Source organism: Mustela nivalis (genome assembly GCF_964662115.1).
Source record: "Mustela nivalis genome assembly, chromosome: 3".
Lineage (NCBI taxonomy): Eukaryota > Metazoa > Chordata > Mammalia > Carnivora > Mustelidae > Mustela > Mustela nivalis.
The window spans coordinates 86,261,011-86,279,170 of NC_139022.1; the positions used below are offsets into that span (position 1 = coordinate 86,261,011).

At 38.1% G+C, this 18,160-nt stretch overlaps 1 long non-coding RNA gene across 1 annotated transcript in view; it reads right to left on the minus strand.

Moving 5' to 3' along the window:
- LOC309860705 overlaps nucleotides 1-17,736 on the minus strand; it is an 85,339-nt gene extending 67,603 nt beyond the window's left edge. Inside the window, exons 1-2 of the long non-coding RNA XR_014309545.1 lie at nucleotides 17,653-17,736; nucleotides 17,222-17,329 (exon numbers count right to left, since the gene is read on the minus strand). This is a non-coding gene — a long non-coding RNA (uncharacterized lncRNA). The remainder of the gene's footprint in view (nucleotides 1-17,221; nucleotides 17,330-17,652) is intronic.
- Between the last annotated feature and the right edge of the window lie 424 nt (nucleotides 17,737-18,160).

Consider the following 18,160-nt stretch of genomic DNA (forward strand, 5'->3'; position numbering starts at 1 on the left):
CAGGAGGGAGACAAACCATAAGAGACTCTTAATCTCAGGAAACAAATTGAAGGTTGTTGGGGGGTGCAGGGATGTTGGGGTGGCTGGGTTATGGACATTGGGAAGGGTATGTGCTATTGTGAGTGCTATCAATTGTGTTAAGACTGATGATTCACAGACCTGTATCCCTGAAGCAAATAATACATTATATGTAAATTTTTTTAAAAATCTCCCTTACAAACCAATAATACATGCATGGAATCCTACAACCCTAGAGCATGAACAGTTTGGAAGCCACTGCTAAAGATTATTGGAGGAGGAAAAAGCCTCAGATTTCATCCAACTTCAGCTATTCATTTTATAGAGGACTTCATGACATATCCAAGGTCATCAGCCAATTAACTGTAGAGCTGGTTTAAAAGCCAGATTTGATTTTTAGTAGAACATTTATTTTCACAGCTTACTTTTTCAGTAAGGTAGCATTGAGAATCACTCATCTGCACTTTCTAATGTCTTACAGAATTTTTCTTATGGCAACTAGTTCTATTAACAAAGCTCTAGCAATAAACCAATTTTATGCATATATATATATATATATATATATATATATATATATATATATGAATGTGTATGTGTGTATTAGCAAATATACATATATATGCTATATATCACATATATACAAAAATATAAATTATAATGCATATTTACATATATGTATCAAAAAAATAAATTCACTCTATAAAATTAAAATCAGTTGGCCACATTTACCTCAATGAGTAAATCAAGCAAGGGGAAGCATTTATTATATGGTGGGTGAAAATCAGCTATTTATTCTTTGCTAAGTCAAACCCAGACAAAATAGATTGAACAGAGCAACTTGAAAGATTCAAAACATTATCTATCAAAAGAATTTGCTCATATTATGAGTGTTAAATATAGAAGTAAAATATACCACCTCTTTTAGGAAAATATTCTAAAAGTCTGTTCTCTGATGATTTGTAAAACAGGATAGATTTCTTTGGGACATTCATAGTAACTGGAAGGACCGAACATTTTCTTCAGTGGCATTTTAGGCATAACAATATAAGAATGAGGTTGCCATGGCACTGTGGCCTCGGGGACTCGATCCCAGGACACTGGGATCATGACCTGAGCCGAAGGCAGCTGCTTAACCAACTGAGCCACCCAGGCATCCCAAATCTCCCCATGATTCTTTACTCTTGCAAAGTTAATTAAATTTTTTTAATTTTATTTTTTATTATTCTAATTTTTTTAACTTTTCTTATTTCCTCTTTTAACATTTTTTTAACTAGTTTATCTTAACAATATCTTTCTAAAAAATTCTTTTTAACCTTCATTATTATACTAATATTTTATCCTTCATTGTGTCTAATTTTATTTTTTATATAAATATAGGGTATTTTCATCTAAAAAGTTTTGGATACAATGTCTTCTAATAGATCAAAATATACCCTAAGTATACCCTAAATCAAGCACAGAACTCTGTTCTAGTCTCCAGCCTGAGTAAATTCTCTCCAATTTCTTTGTCTTTCTTTTTCAAACCAACTTATCTATCAATTCCTTTTTTAAGAATTTTTAAAATTTTCCATCTTTACACTCATAGTTCATCGTTGTTTACCCTAATTTTTGTATTTATAAAAGTTTATCTTTCATTAAAAATTTGGGAGGTAGTTTCTTCCAAGACACAAAACTCCACCCAAAATCAAGTGGGTGGCTCTATTCTATTCACCAATCTAATAAATATATTTATTTATTTATTGTTTTTTTCTAAATTTTTAAAAAAATGTTTTCTAAACTTTTTATATGCCCTTTCTTCTCCCCCCAATTTGGGGTCTCTTCTGATTTGGTTACTGTACATTTTTCTGGGGTCTTTGCTACCCATTGCTATTTTATTATCTCAGTCATATACTCTTATCTGGATAAAATGACAAGGTGGAAAAACTCACTACAAGAAAAAGAACAAGAGGCAGTACCAAAAGCTAGGGACCTAATCAATATGGATATTAGTAATATGTCAGATCTAGAGTTCAGAATGATGATTCTCAAGGTGCTAGCTGAGCTCAAAAAGGCATGGAAGATATTAGAGAAAACCTGCCTGAAGAAATAAAAACCATTTCTGGAGAAATAAAAGAACTAAAATCTAACCAAGCTGAAATCAAGAAAGCTGCTAATGAGGTATAATAAAAAATGGAGGCTCTGAGTGCTAGGATAAATGAGGCAGAAGAGAGAATTAGCGATATAGAAGACCAAATGACTGAGAATAAAGAAGATAAACAAAAGAGAGACAAACAACTACCGAACCACGAGGGGAAAATTCAAGAGATAAGTGATACCGTAAGACAAAACAATATTAGAATAATTGGGATTCCAGAAGAAGAAAGAGAGAGGGCACCAGAAGGTATATTGGAATGAATTATTGTTGAGAATTTCCCTCATATGGCAAAGGAAACATACATCAAAATCCAGGAGGCACAGAGAAGCCCCTTCAAAATCAATAAGAACAGGTCCACACCCCCTCATCTAATAGTAAAACTCACAAGTCTTAGTGACAAAGAGAAAATCCTGAAAGCGAAAGAACAAGAACCATATGATACTCTCAATAGATGCTGAAAAAGCATTTGACAAAGTACAGCATCACTTCCTGATCAAAACTCTTCAAAGTGTAGGGATAGAGGGCACATACCTCAATATCATCAAAGCCATCTATGAAAAACCCACCGCAAATATCATTCTCAATGGAGAAAAACTGAAAGCTTTTCCACTAAGGTCAGGAACACGGCAGGGATGTCCATTATCACCACTGCTATTCAACATACAACTAGAGGTCCTAGCCTCAGCAATCAGACAACAAAAGGAAATTAAAGACATCCAAATCGGCAAAGAAGAAGTCAAATTATCACTATTCGCAGATGATATGATACTGTATGTGGAAAACCCAAAAGACTCCACTCCAAAACTGCTAGAACTTATACAGGAATTCAGTAAAGTGTCAGGATATAAAATCAATGCACAGAAATCAGTTGCATTTCTCTACACCAACAGCAAGACAGAAGAAAGAGAAATTAAGGAGGCAATCCCATTTACAATTGCACCCAAAACCATAAGATACCTAGGAATAAACCTAACCAAAGAGGCACAGAATCTATACTCAGAAAACTATAAAGTACTCATGAAAGAAATTGAGGAAGACACAAAGAAATGGAAAAATGTTCCATGCTCCAGGATTGGAAGAATAAATATTGTGAAAATGTCCATGCTACCTAAAGCAATCTACACATTTAATGCAATTCCTATCAAAGTACCATCCATCTTTTTCAAAGAAATGGAACAAATAATGCTAAAATTTATATGGAACCAGAAAAGACCTCGAATAGCCAAAGGGATATTGAAAAAGAAAGCCAACGTTGGTGGCATCACAATTCCGGACTTCAAGCTCTATTACAAAGCTGTCATCATCAAGACAGCATGGTACTGGCACAAAAACAGACACATAGATCAATGGAACAGAATAGAGAGCCCAGAAATAGACCCTCAACTCTACAGTCAACTAATCTTTGACAAAGCAGGAAAGAATGTCCAATGGAAAAAAGACAGCCTCTTCAATAAATGGTGCTGGGAAAATTGGACAGCCACATGCAGAGAAATGAAATTGGACCATTTCCTTACACCACACACAAAAATAGACTCAAAATGGAAGAAGGACCTCAATGTGCGAAGGGAATCCATCAAAATCCTTGAGGAGAACACAGGAAGCAACCTCTTCGACCTCACCTGAAGCAACATCTTCCTAGGAACAACGCCAAAGGCAAGGGAAGCAAGGGCAAAAATGAACTATTGCAATTTCATCAAGATCAAAAGCTTTTGCACAGCAAAGGAAACAGTTAACAAAATCAAAAGACAACTGACAGAATGGGAGAAGACATTTGCAAACGACATATCAAATAAAGGACTAGTGTCCAGAATCTATAAAGAACTTAGCAAACTCAACACCCAAAGAACAAATAATCCAATCAAGAAATGGGCAGAGGACATGAACAGACATTTCTGCAAAGAAGACATCCAGATGGCCAACAGACACATGAAAAAGTGCTCCATATCACTTGGCATTAGGGAAATACAAATCAAAACCACAATGAGATATCACCTCACACCAGTCAGAATGGCTAAAATCAACAAGTCAGGAAATGACAGATGCTGGCGAGGATGTGGAGAAATGGGAACCCTCCTACACTGTTGGTGGGAATGCAAGCTGGTGCAGCCACTCTGGAAAACAGCATGAAGGTTCCTCAAAATGTTGAAAATAGAACTGCCCTATGACCCAGCAATTGCACTATTGGGTATTTACCCTAAAGATACAAACATAGTGATCCAAAGGGGCACATGCACCTGAATGTTTATAGCAGCAATGTCCACAATAGCCAAACTATGGAAAGAACCTAGATGTCCATCAACAGATGAATGGATCAAGAAGATGTGGTATATATACACAATGGAATACTATGCAGCCATCAAAAGAAATGAAATCTTGCCATTTGCGACAACATGGATGGAACTAGAGCATATCATGCTTAGTGAAATAAGTCTAGCAGAGAAAGACAATTATCATATGATCTCCCTGATTTAGGAAGTGATGATGCAACATGGGGGCTTAAGTGGGTAGGAGAAGAATAAATGAAACAATATGGGATTGGGAGGGAGACAAACCATAAGTGACTCTTAATCTCACAAAACAAACTGAGGGTTGCTGGGGAGAGGGGGTTTGGGAGAAGGGGGTGGGATTATGGACATTGAGGAGGGTATGTGCTTTGGTGAGTGCCATGAAGTGTGTAAACCTGGTGATTCACAGACCTGTACCCCTGGGGATAAAAATATATGTTTATAAAAAATAAAAACATAAAAAAAAAAGAAAATCCTGAAAGCAGCTCAGGACAAGAAGTCTGTAATATACAATGGTAGAAATATTAGATTGGCAGCAGACTTATCCACAGAGAACTGGCAGGCCAGAAAAAACTGGCATGATATATTCAGAGCACTAAATGAGAAAAACATGCAGGCAAGAATAGTATATCCAGCTAGGATATCACTGAAAATAGAAGGAGAGATAAAAAGCATCCAGGACAAACAAAAACTAAAAGAATTTGCAAACACCAAACCAGCCCTATGAAGCAAAGGGAGAATCTAAAAGTAGTGGACCAGAAAGGAACAGAGACAATATACAATAACAGTCACCTTACAGTTAATACAATGGCACTAAATTCCTATTTTCAATAGTTACCTTGAATGTAAATGGACTAAATGCCTCAATCAAAAGACACAGTGTATCAGAATGGATAAAAAAAACAAAACCCATTAATATGCTATCTACAAGAAACTCATTTTGACCCAAAGACACCTCCAGATTAAAGTGAGGGGAAGAAAACAATTCACCATGCTAATGGGCATCAAAAAACAAGCTGGGGTGGTAATCCTTATATCAGATAAATTATAGCCAAAGACTATAATAAAAGATGAGGAAGGACACTATATGATACTCAATGGGTCTGTCCAATGAGAAGATCTAATTGTAATTATGCCCCTAACATGGAAGCAGCCAATTATATAAAACAATTAATAACAAAATCAAATAAACATATCAACAATATTACAATATTAGTAGGCGACTTTAACACCACCCTCACTAAAATGGACAGATCATCCAATCAAAAGATCAACAAGGAAATAAAGCCCTTAAATGACACTCTGGACCAGAAGGACATTATAGATATATTCAGAACATTCTATCCCAAAGTAATAGAATATACATTCTTCTCCAGTGCACATAAACATTCTGTAGAATAGATCACATCCTGGGTCACAAATCAGGTCTCAAACAGTGCCAAAAGATTTGGATCATTCCTTGCATATTTTCATATGACAATGCTCTGAAACTAGAACTCAATCACAGGAGGAAAGTTGGAAAGAACTCAAATACATGGAGGCTAACGAATGAATGGGTCAACCAGGAAATTAAAGAAGAATTGAAAAAATTCATGGAAACAAATGAAAATGAAAACAAAACTGTTCAAAATCTGTAGGACACAGCAAAGGCAGTCCTGAGAATAAAACATATAGCAATACATGCCTTTCTCAAGAACCAAGAAAGGTCTCAAATACACAACCTAACACTACACCTAAAGGAGCTGGAAAAAGAACAGCAAAGAAAGCCTGAATCCAGCAGGAAAAGAGACATAATAAATATCAGAGCAGAAATCAATGAGATAGAAACCAAAAGAACAGTAGAACAAATCAACAACTGATAATCCCGGGCACCTGGGTGGCTCAGTGGGTTAAGCTGCTGCCTTCGGCTCAGGTCATGATCTCAGGGTCTTGGGATCAAGTCCCACATCGGGCTCTCTGCTCAGTGGGGGGCCTGCTTCCCTTCCTCTCTCTCTGCCTGCCTCTCTGCCTACTTTTGATCTCTCTCTGTCAAATAAATAAATAAAATATTTTTTAAAAAAAGACTGGTAATCCCTTGGCCAGACTTATCAAAAAGAAAAGAGAAAGGACCCCAATAAGTAAAATAAAGAATGAAAGAGGAGCGATCACAACCAACGGCAAAGAAATACATACAAATATAAGAACATATTATGAGCAACCATACACCAGCAAATTTGAGAATCTGGAAGAAATGGATGCATTTCTGGAGACATAAAAACTACCAAAACTGAACCAGGAAGAAACAGACCCATAACCATAAAGGAGATTGAAATAGCAATCAAAAATCTCCCACCAAACAAGAACCCAGGGCCAGATGGCTTCCTAGGGGAATTCTACCAAATATTTAAAGAAGAATTAATACCTGTTCTCCTGAAACTCTTCCAAAAAATAGAAATAAAAGGAAAACTTCCAAACTATTTTATGAGGCCAGGATTACCTTGATCCCAAAACTAGAAAAAGACCCCATCAAAAAAGATAATTACAAAACAATAACCTTGATGAGCACAGATGTGAAAATTCTCATCAAAATACTAGCCAGTAGGATCCAATGTACGTTAAAAGGATTATTCATCACGACCAAGTGGCATTTATTCCTGGGATACAAGGTTGGTTTACCATTCACAAATCAATCAATGTGATACAATACATTAATAAAAGAAAGAACAAGAACCATATGATACTGTCAATAGAGGCTGAAAAAGCATTTGATGAAGCACACCACCCACTTTCGATCAAACTCTTCAAAATGTAAGGATAGAGGGTATATACCTAATATCATCAAACCCATCTAGGAAAAATCCACAGTGAATATCATTCTCAATGGAGAAAAACTGAGAGCTTTTTGTTAAGGTCAGGAACACGGCAGGGATGTCCATTATCACCACTGCTATTCAACATAGTACTAGAAGTCCTCGCCTCAGCAATCAGACAACAAAAAGAAATTAAAGGTATCCAAATCAGTAAAGAAGAAGTCAAACTATCACTCTTTGCAGATGATATGATACTTTATATGGAAAACCCAAAAAACTCCACTCCAAATCTGCTAGAATTTGTACAGGAGTTCAGTAAAATGTCAGGATATAAAATCAGTGCAAAGAAATCAGTTGCATTTCTATACACCAACAGCAAGACAGAAGAAAGAGAAATTAAGGAGTCAATCCCATTTACAATTGTACCCAAAGGCATAAGATACCTAGGAATAAACCTATCCAAGAGGCAAAGAATCTGTACTCAGAAAACGATAAAGTGCTCATGAAAGAAATTGAGGAAGACACAAAGAAATGGAAAAATGTTCCATGATCATGGATTAGAAGAACAAATATTGTAAAAATGTGTCTGCTACCTAAATCAATTTACATATTTAATGCAATCCCTATTAAAATACCATCCATTTTCTTCAAAGAAATGGAACAAATAATCCTAAAATTTATATGGAACCAGAAAAGACCTCAAATAGCCAGAGGAAAATTGAAAAAGAAAGCCAAAGTTGGTGGCATCACAATTCCAGACTTCAAGCTCTATTACAAAGCTGTTATCATCAAGACAGTATGGTACTGGCACAAAAACAAACACATAGATCAATGGAACACAATAGAGAGCCCAGAAATAGACCCTCAACTCTGACAAAGCAGGAAAGAATGTCCAGTGGAAAAAAGACAGTGTCTTCAACAAATGGTGTTGGGAAAATTGGACAGCCACATGCAGAAAAATGAAACTGGACCATTTCCTTACACCACACAACAAATAGACTCAAAATGGATGAAAGACCTCCATGCGTGAAAGGAATCCATCAAAATCCTTGAGGAGAATACAGTCGGCAATGTCTTCGACCTCAGCCGCAACAACTTCTTCCTAGAAACATTGTCAAAGGCAAGGGAATCAAGGACAAAAATGAACTATTGGGACTTCATCAAGATCAAAAGCTTTTGCACAGCAAAGGAAACAATCAATAAAACCAAAAGACAACTGACAGAATGGGAGAAGATATTTGCAAATGAGAAATCACATAAAAGGCTAATATCCAAAATCTATAAAGAACTTCTCAATGTCAACACCCAAAGAACAAATAATCCAATCAAGAAATGGACAGAAGAAATGAACAGACATTTCTGCAAAAACACCCAGATGGCCAACAGACACATGAAAAAGTGCTCCACATCACTCAGCATCAGGGAAATACAAATCAAAACCACAGTGAGATACCACCTCACACCCTCAGAATGGCTAAAATTAACAAGTCAGGAAATGACAGATGCTGGCAAGGATGTGGAGAAAGGGGGACCCTCCTAACCTGTTGGTGGGAATGCAAGCTGGTGTAGCCACTCTGGAAAACAGCATGAAGGTTTCTCAAAAAGTTAAAAATAGAGTTACCCTATGACCCAGCAATCACACTATTGGGTATTTACCCTTAAGATACAAATGTAGTGATCCAAAGGGGCATGTGCACCTGAATGTTTATAGCAGCAATGTCCACAACAGCCAAACTATGGAAAGAACCTAGATGTCCATCAACAGATAAATGGATAAAAAAGATGTCACACACACACACACACACACACACACACACACACACACACGGAATACTATACAGCCATCAAAATAAATGAAATCTTGCCATTTGCAACAACGTGGATGGAACTAGAGGGTATTATGCTGAGTGAAATAAGTCAACGATTGAAAGACAACTATCATATGATCTCCCTGATATGAGGAATTTGTGAGGCAATGTGGGGGTTTGGGGGGTATGCAAGGAAAAATGAAGCAAGATGGGATTGGGAGGGAGCCAACCATAAGAGACTCTTAATATCACCAAACAAACTGAGGGTTGCTGGGGGTAAGGGGTAGAGAGAGTGGTTGGGTTATGGATATTGGGGAGGGTATGTGATATGGTGAGTGCTGTGAAATGTGTAAGCCTGATGATTCACAGACCTGTACCCCTGGGGCTAATAATGCATTATATGTTAATAAAAACTTTAAAAAAAAAAAAAGGAATGAAAGAACCTGCCAGTCAGCTAGCTACCAACAGCAGCAAGTTCAGGATCTTCCTTGGAAGTATCTAAGCAAATCTCAGCAGAGCACAGAAACCAGGGGACCATTTTTTGACAGTGTGGGATGCCTCCGTCTGAAATTTGTGTGTCAGTTCCCATGAGCCCAGCCAAGGTTCTCCACAGCTGCACGACAGCCTGAAGCCCTTCATCCCTAAACCTCCTTCCCTACCTTCCTCCTCTCATAGGTAGCAGACCTACACTACATCATGATCTAAAGGTTTGCACTGCTTACTCTTGATGCTTCTTGCTTCCATCTCTCATTAGCATTGACTCCAATAAATCTCTGGCACATGGAATCCCATACTGGTTTCCCAGAAGACCCAGCCAACCAAGAAGGGGAGAGAGATTCTAATCACAGCCTTCTGTGTTCTTTCCTCTCCTAAGGACACCACAGTATGTAGTTATAGAAAAGAAGGAAGTTATTGTACTTCAACATAGTACATACAGTTTAGATAGAAAGTAGTAAAAAAAAAAAAAAACCAATATTTGGAAAGTACTGGTCTAGGGAAACTAAGCATGCCCACAAAATAGTTCTCTTGCCAAAAATTTTTGAAAGGGCCCTATTCACTCTACCCCATTTATAACTTGTCTCTTCTTTATAAGATTGAGAGAAGGGAGGGGACCAGAAAAGTCTCTCTTACTCTTTATCAGAGGTTGGGATAAAGAAGCAGTAGGGTGGGTGGAAGGGCTCCTAGAAACTAGGGCTGTTGAAGAAGATCTAAGGTAGCTTTTCTTCCCACTGACCTTCTGGCCCTGGAAGTCCCACTGCATCCAGTTACTACCTGTCTAATTTCATCAGCATATTTTATCTTCCTGAGATACCTTTTCCCTAGAGAAATGTCAGAGAGGTCACATTGCTGAAGTAACCAAGACTCATGGATGCTTACTCTTCTGAGAAATAGGACCATACTCTCTTTCATCTTAACCACTGTCACTGATGGTGGTTACCCATGGGTTGAACTCTCCTTGTGCAAGGCTTCCTCTTAACAAATATGTTTCTGGTTCCTGGTCTTTCAGTGTGTTTGTCTGTTTTCTTTACCTCCCTACTATCCCTGTCCCATGTGCTTGTCCCTCTGATCTACTGCTTTGGTAGCTTTAATAAGGGCCACTCACCCCTAGCTGGGATGAGGGTGACAGAGGGGTTGATTTTACAGTTTGATAAGTGGCTGTGTGCTTACCTAAATAGTCATCAGGTTTGGATGAGTATTGAAAAGTCATCTCAACTGACAAAGTTCAAGTCAAACTCCACCTCTTCCAACTCTGTCTCCATTGAACTTAAGTTATCTTACACGTGGACAGGTTGTTTCCTTCCCTACTCATTTGCCTCTCTCTACTTTCTGACTTTTATTTTTGACTTCTATGCATAAAAATCCTCGGTGGCTCAGTCAGTGAAGCATCTGCCTTTGGCTCAGGTCATGATCGCAGGATCATGGGATCGAGTCCCACATCAGACTCCTTGCTCAGCAAGGAACATGCTTCTTTCTCTGCCTGCTGCTCACTCCTGCTTGTGCGCTCTCTCTCTCTCTCTGGCAAATAAATAAATAAATTCTTAAAAAAACAAAACAAAATTACCCCTGAGAGTTAATGTTTATGACCATAGGAGCTGTGAGTCTGATTTTGAATGTCTACAGCCTACTCACCCATAGCTACGCTTAGATCTACTTGTAGACATCTTGAAGTCAGATTTAGCCTCAACTGTGGCTTTTTTGTCTCGTGTCACTGGAATTGATAAGAGGGAGTCCACTGAGAAAAACAATGCAACAGTTATATGTCATTTTGCCTAGAAAAACTACTTACAGGATCCTTCAATTATCTGGATTTTAAAACTTCCTAGATCCCTTTCTCCCAACATATCATACACGTACAAACATACACGTGCATACACACACATATATCTTGGGCCCCCTTCTCTATTCCCAAAGCTCCTCACATCTGTGTGACTCTTATATGGTCTTGCCTCTCTACCTAGGTGAACTCTAATCACTTTTAGAATAATTATTATGGTCTTTTGCCTTATGCATTTTTGTACCATAAGCACCTATCTCAACAGCAGAATCATGGTAGGATAATTCTGGGAGAAAGGAAGAGACAGAGAACTAAATGAATTTAGGGTACATTTAAGTTTAAGATTTAATGGAACAAGTAAATGTGCACAAGTAATTTGATGTTTCCAAACCTCAGTTTTCTCATCTGTAAAAGGGGAATGTAATAATGCCTTTAGAATATTTAGTGTATATAACTCAAGATAAAAATCTAAAATTAGAATTGTTCTTAAAACAGGATATAATTGGTTTGCAGCACAAACAGGCTAAGCTTTCTACATTTTTAAAAAGTAAATATTAAACATCAATTTGTGTGAAAAACAATCAGTTCTGTTTTAAAGGTTCCTGTTGCGAGATTCATGTTCTACAATGAAGTTTCATTTAATTCTCACCTTCACACCTTAAGCACTTTTCTTCAGCTGAAGATTTTTATTTATATAATAAGTGTTTGCATTTATGTTCACCAAGACAAACTGAGCTTTTTCCTCTATTCATTCAGCTTGACTTGAAATACAGCTAGATCTTTTGTGGATGAAGTGATTGCACTGAAATTATAAAGTAAAATCTTCCAGAAAGAGACTGTTTAGACTTGTGTATGTGACCTGTTCGCTGAATTCTCCTGGAAGGCTTTATGCCACCAAGAACAAAGTTTTTCCTCCTACAGATTAAATTGAGTATATATTGCCAACACACAGACACACTGAGCCACCATCCAGGACATTGACTCACTTGAATTTATAGTTATGATAAAGTCATTTGGAAAAACAAACTCAAGCTGTGAACCAGTGAGAACTAATCCCAGATTCAAAATCCAGTCCCTGAAAGGGGCTGCATCGTTGTGGCCGTGAACATTTGATCATGTAAATGATCCCCTCAAGGCTCTGGATGACAAGCCTGATGGAAAGGAAGGGGGAATACTGGGCCTACAACACTGCTCACCAAATGTGCTGACTAAAGAGAACAAGCAATTCCGTCTGGGACCCAGAGCCCCTGGCAGCTTCTCAGGGTAGCTTCTGCCTTTGGTGGCAAAACAAAGTTTGGGCTTTTTTTTTCCCCCATTGTTTTTTGAAAGGAGATGAGTATAATCATTTTTTAACATTGGCTTCTTTGTGTTACAGACAGTCTGTTACCACACATTTTCAGATTTACTTCAGAAAAGAAACGAAATAGAAGTGTGGATGCATGTTAATTACCCAAAAACATGGTGCACCAGATGGCCACCAAGGTCTGCTCCAGTCTAGAAGGTAAATAATGATTCCCAACCCCTTTGTCCCTCTGAAAACAAAATTTTGCATTATTTTTCTCCTTATTACCGTTAATGCACTGTGTAACCAAGGGCAATAGAAAGCCACATTTATGAATGGACCACAGGGGATGAAGGTAAACATTTCTTTTCCTCTTGCTAAATTAGGCAGAATTATTGGGTCCGGAAGAAATCAAGAAAAATGCTTATAATGCCCCAAAGCATAGAATCAGGTCTCCTTCAGTCAAAGCATAAACACTAGAGAGAATAGTGCTTTTTCAAAGCATGCACAATGTTTCAGACCTTGTCTACCTTATTGTTATAGGTATAATGATTTTGACATCAAGATTCCCCTCACTAACCTGTGTAATGAGCCCTCTTGTATTACTTATGGGAGATTTTTAAATTAATTAGGTCAGTGTATACAATCACAGTCCATTCTCAGAACAACAAAACTTGAACTTTTAAAATGTCTTTCTGCTGAATTGGGTATGCACAATAGATTCTGCATGACATTTCAAATGCTGTTTTTTACCTCAGTGTGCTCCATGACTGAAAGCATTAACTTCCATAATATGTCTGCAACTGAAGGGGCAGGGTGGTACGTTTGAGATACTGGATTTTGGTCCTTCCCTCTCCCGTGGTTCCCCCTTCCTTTATCCTTCATCAAGGTAACTGGCTAGGCATTCAGGGATATAAACAATGGATTTGACAGGTGGAAAAGCAAAAATCATCTGCAAGAGAACTTAGTGGTTTAGGGTATAGCCTGGTAAAAGCCAGGAAGAAAGCATAGCTTCCCCACTCTAGGGAAGGAGTCCCACAGGCTGGCACACATGCAATCAAGGAGACACCATGCAAGACAAGACCAAGTACAGAACCATGACCTCCCAGTGGGACTAATGATGATAGAGAATCAGGGCTAAACCAAAGCACAGACAATACAACCACTTCCTGCACAATGAAGGAATGCCCCTTCTGAATGCCCCTTCAGAACAAACTTTGGCATCTTGTATGAGTCCTACATTTACGTAAAATCCCAGGGTAAGAAGTGGGTAGAGGGGGAAGAGAGATCTTCAAATTGATGGATGTTATTTCTACCCTCCCTGGCAGAATAAGGTCTCAAAATAAAAATCAGATTGAGTTTGAAAAAAATAAAAAATTCCTTTTGCATAAGTGAGTTTGCTGATTGAGAGTCATGTCCATAACCTTTATAAAGACAATCTTGAAGTTTGGGAGAAGGCGAGGAAGGAAAACAACCACATTTCCTAAATGAACTTGGGACAGATAAAGATGAACAGATCAACAATTCTACAGAGGGAATTTTCATGTTTAAGAGTACTGGCCATGCTATGTTCTACGGTGAGTGCTGTGAAGTGTGTAAATCTGGTGATTCACAGACCTGTACCCCTGGGGCTAATAATACATTATACGTTTATAAAAATAATAATAATAAAAAAAGGAGTACTGGCCATGCTATAGATAACAGCTTTCCTGTATGCCAAGAGCTTTCCTTACATTAACCTATCCAACCCTCCTAAAGCCTTCAGAGGGTGACAGGACTATTATCTCCTATTCACAGATTAGAAAAGAAATGTTATAGAAGTAAATGACTTGCTTCAGATTCAGAATTGGGCTAGGAGGACGTTAAAGGTGCCAAACACAGTCCACTGACCTCAGTGGCCTCACTCGGAATGTGCAGAACTGATGCAAAGTGTGTAGTGGTGGGGAGAGTGATTAAAGCACCTTCCTCTTTCTCACCTGCCTCAGCACAGAATCTGAGCACAATTAAGAGCTAGGATCCTAACCTTTCAGAACGCCATCTGAAACTACAAATTCATCATGACCCATTTCCCACTCTCTCCATGGTGTGCTTATGGCTAATGACTTTATTTCCCAAATAAAACTCCCATTTTTCATGGCCTTAAAGTAAAATACTATGCAAGTGAAAAACAGAGTATACAATTAAATCCGTCTCTCCCTTTGGAAATTTTCCACTTACCTGAAATGAAGCAGTTTTCATACATATATAGTATAAAAAAGACTTATCTATCTCTTTTTTTAGGATTTTATTTATTTATTTTAGAAAGAGAGCACATGAGTGGGGAGACACACAGAGGGAGAAGGAAAGAATCTCAAGCAGACTCTGCTGAGTGCAGAGCCCAACATGGGCTCGAACTCATGACTCTGAGATCATGACTTGAGCCAAAATCGAGTTGGACATTGAACCAATTGAGCCACCCATGTTCCCAAAGACTCATCTCTTTTTTATGAGGTCAGACAATCATCATTTTCTCCAAATCCAAAATAAAATGTGTTGGTTTTTATTAAAAAAAATAAAATTGGGAAAAGGGATGGTTGTCTATAAAATTATAATTCAAGAAAATAAAATAATTTTTCTTGAAAAGAAGAATTGGCAAGAACTCTGAGTGAAGAGAATGAAATTTCTTTTGTTTTCATCTCTGAGATCAGTGATATGTTTTCATTTTATATAAATTTTTAAGTAGTATTTCCCTGGAAACAGAGAATCTCATAAGAATTAATGTATTCAGCTTCAAAGTGTCCAATTGACTGGCTCTGTTTCAAAAGACCAAGATTTGATTTAAAATAAAGAAACAGTTTCTCAATAAAGATTTTGCCTGATTATCCAAAGAGCTTGCTCAAGTCTCAAGTAAATTTGCCCAAAGCACACTGTAGTTCTCTACATTATAGCTTGCAACAACATGCCGTATTACTTATGTGTTCTTCCAAATGTAACCACACCTTGCCCACATGGTCAGTTTTCTTCCAAGGTTCCTTTGTTGACTCATTCTCCTCTACTTGATCTTCAGCAGTTGGCATTCCTCAGAGTTCAACCCTTGGCCCTCTTTTACTCAATATTTTCTCTCTCTAGATGACTTCCTCAACTCCCCATGGCTCTCATTACTATCAGAACAGCCAGGGCTACTAAAGGTATACCTCTAGACCAGACCTCTCTCTGACCTCTATGTCCCTATGTCTACAGATACCTAACATTCATGGACTGTTCACCAAATATTATACCAAGTGCTGCACATTCACATTTTTAATTTAGACTTTGATACATTTTCAGATTTAACTATTTAATTTGTTTCTAGGCATATATATAACATATATATTCTTACAGAACTTTAAATGATAAAAAAGTTGAGTTGTCTCAGCCCACCTACAGCTTCCCTTCCTACGCTACCTCATTTTATACCCACACTCCCAAGTATCTACTGTTACTATCATGCGTATTCTCACTTAATCTTCACATCAACTTGATGGAGGTAGTGTTACTATTATCTTCATTTTATAAATGAAGAAAGTGATGCATAAGAAGATCTTAAAACATGCCCAAGGTCTCTAGGACAGTAAGTGACAGAGGAGGGATTACAAATTCAGGTTCATGTCATTCAGTACCTCCACTTTTTCATTTTTATTTTGCTGCTTCACATGAGTGTCCCTTAGAGGTCATCCCAAGTTCAACTGTTCAAACTTGAACTGTTTTCCTGCCTCATACCCTCTCACCAAGGCTGGTCATTCCCTTGGGTCTTAATGTCAGCAAATGACACAACCAAATACCTATGTGTTCACTGAGATAACTTGGGGCTATCCTTACTATCCCTTCCTCCTTCATAATTCACATCCAGTTGGTCACCAGAACTTGCTTGTGTGGTTCCTAAATCTCTCTTGGCTCTATGATATTCTCTGTATCATCACCTCTGCTTCCAGGCTTGTCACCTTCCAAATCAACATGCACACAATCGCCAAACAGACCTTTGCAGAATGCTCACATAGGAGCATGTCCTTTGCCTCTTTAAAGTCTTTGGTTCTCCCACTGCTCTTAGAATCAAGTGAAATATCATTAGTACGGCTTCCCAAGCTTTCTTCAGACCAAGCCCTCCCCATATCCCTGCCTCCTTTCCTAGGTCTCTATATTCTAGGCACACTGGCCTCCTCTTAGTTCCTCAAACAAGTCACTCCCTTTAAGCCTCAGAGGCTTCACATATGCTCTTCCCTCTACAGGAAGTTCTTCACCCTTCCTTCTTAACCCATAGAACTCTGTTCAGTATACAAGCCTCCAGTCACCCAGAAGAGCCTTTGCTGCCCCTTCATCTATTTCTTATTCCACTCTTCTATGTTCTCTTACCACTTGTTACTTTGCATCTGTTTCCTCCATCAATAAATAATTAATACACTGGTTTATACATGTTTTTCCTACTAGACAATGAGCTCCAAGAGGGTTAAGAACAGTGTCTCTTTCACTCATCCTGTGCTTGGAACACAGAAGGCTCACAGCAACTCATGAAATAAAATTTGGTACAACCCTCAGTTAGTAGCCTCCTTAATTGGCTCTCAAGTCTCCATTCCTGGAAAATTGGGATGGCGGCACAAGCTTACAGTCACATTACCTCTTTCAGGCAAGCTGGGTTCACAGCTAGCAGGGTGACTTCTGGTCAGAGTATTCAGAGACCGTTTAAGCAGTTCAAGGAGTTAAGAATGTTCTCCAGTAGAAGTCCCTAGGGAGAAGAAATAGGGCACTTTAAATCTGGGCCTTCTCCCTTCCCTTTCCTCTCAACCCAAGAGTCATCAGAGGAAGTCCAAACATTACAAAGCAAGATTACTGGAAAATCTTTTGCAAACTCGCTTCTCTGTATATTTCCAAACAGTACTACTTTAATTGATTCAAGTTTGCGGGACTGGATTCTAGTTTCAAGACAACTCCCCAAACAATTCACCACAGAACAGAACATTAAAATTATGGTAGGTATAATTAAAATGCCATTGCATTCTAATATTGTCTCTTCCTCTGCTGTTCCCACCCACAATTGGTTTCTCATACCAACAAAAAAACAGCTGTATGATTAGCAGGCTTCCATCTGTGAGCTTCCATCTGCATTTCCTTTAGCACTTGCACCAGGCAGATCTGGAAAAGCAAAACACATTCTAGTCTTGATTTTACTCTTTCCCATTATTTCACATGTGGAAAAAAAAATAACTGAAATATTGTTTGTGGCTTTCCCTAAAATTGGCACGTCCAAGAAGTTCAATGGTTTAATTAATAACATTCCTTTGGCTTTTCTAAGTAACACTATTGTCAAGAGTAGAGAAGCAGTTGAGGAGGGATGAAAGACAGAAGGATAATCCTTATTCCATTACCTAGTAATGAACTCCCAATGTTCAGGGAAATGGCGTTGTTATGACTATACCTTATTCAACATAGAAAAAAACAGAATCTGAAAAATTAAAAGTGATAAGGCACCTAGTACTTCAGAATAGTTGTCAGCTCCTTTATTCCCAGGCCTGCCTTCATTCCCCAGCATAAGATTCCCATCAAATCTTCATCAGCC